The sequence below is a fragment of the Corvus brachyrhynchos genome, unplaced genomic scaffold (genome assembly GCF_000691975.1).
Source record: "Corvus brachyrhynchos isolate BGI_N302 unplaced genomic scaffold, ASM69197v1 scaffold65, whole genome shotgun sequence".
Taxonomy (NCBI): Eukaryota; Metazoa; Chordata; class Aves; order Passeriformes; family Corvidae; genus Corvus; species Corvus brachyrhynchos.
Genome location: NW_008238365.1, coordinates 4,170,993 through 4,172,075, shown reverse-complemented (window position 1 = coordinate 4,172,075; position 1,083 = coordinate 4,170,993). Strand labels below are relative to the sequence as shown.

Below are 1,083 nucleotides of genomic sequence, written 5' to 3'. Positions count from 1 at the left end.
ACTGGGCAAACACCAGGCACCCAAGAAAGCTGTTTGCTCACCCTCTCTTGCTCTCAGCTGGGCAGAGGAGGAGGAAAAAATATTAATGAAGGGCTCATGAGTTGAGATGAGAACTGGAAGAAAACAATCCAAGGACAAAACAGGTTCAAATTAAAAAGTATAAAGTAAATTTATTATTAACAGAGTCAGAGGAGGATAATGAGAAGTAAAAGAAGCCTTTAAAACACCTTTTTTTTTCCCCCAGCCTCTCCTTCCTTCCCACCAACAGCACAGGGAGACAGGGTGTGGGGGTTTTGGTCAGTTTGTCACTTGAGATCTTCTTCTGTTCACTCAGGGAGAGGAGTCTTTCCTCTGCTATGCTGTGGGGTCTCTCCCACGGGAGACAGTTCTCCGTGAACTTCTCCAGTGTGGCTCTAATCTCATGAGCAGCAGTCCTGCCAAAACTGCTGCAACGTGAGTCCCTCCCACGGGCGAACAGTCTTCCCATAATTGTTGTGGTGTGGGTCACTTGTCCATGGGGTGCAGTCCTTTAAGGATCACGGCTCTCCCTGGTATCCACCTGCTCCGGTGTGAGCACTTCTTCCACAGGCTGCCAGTGGATCTCTGCGTCCCCCGTGGACTTCATGGGCTGCAGGGGGACAGCTTGCTTCACCATGGTACTTACCATGGCTTGCAGAGGAATCTCGGCTGTGGCGCTTGGAGCACCTCCTCCCCCTCTTTCTCCACTGACCTTGGTGCTGCCATGTTCTTCTTCACATGTTCTCACTTCCTCCTCTTCTCTGACTAGAAGAAAAACTGCTGCCTGTAGGTATCATTGCCAACAAGTTCCACCAATTCAAAGATTCTTGCAAGATCCCACAGCACTGAGAGGTTGATCTCGTCTAGGTGCTGCGAGGGAGTCGCTTGTTATGTTTCCACCTCTGGCCAGGCCACCCCAGCAGCACTGCGCAGGTGCTATTTAACACCTCTCTTTCATGGGTGTCATAGGTTAGCAAGGAGAGTCCCGGAAGGGATGTCCTTGCTAAGGGGTGCTTGCAGTTTCCTCTGGGACCTGACAGAACCTATCAGCTGGCCAGTTTGAAT

At 50.6% G+C, this 1,083-nt stretch overlaps 1 long non-coding RNA gene across 1 annotated transcript in view; it reads right to left on the bottom strand.

Moving 5' to 3' along the window:
- Positions 1–235: 235 nt before the first annotated feature.
- LOC108447146 overlaps positions 236–1,083 on the bottom strand; it is a 17,706-nt gene continuing 16,858 nt past the window's right edge. The window contains exon 3 of the long non-coding RNA XR_001862546.1: positions 236–750. This is a non-coding gene — a long non-coding RNA (uncharacterized LOC108447146). The remainder of the gene's footprint in view (positions 751–1,083) is intronic.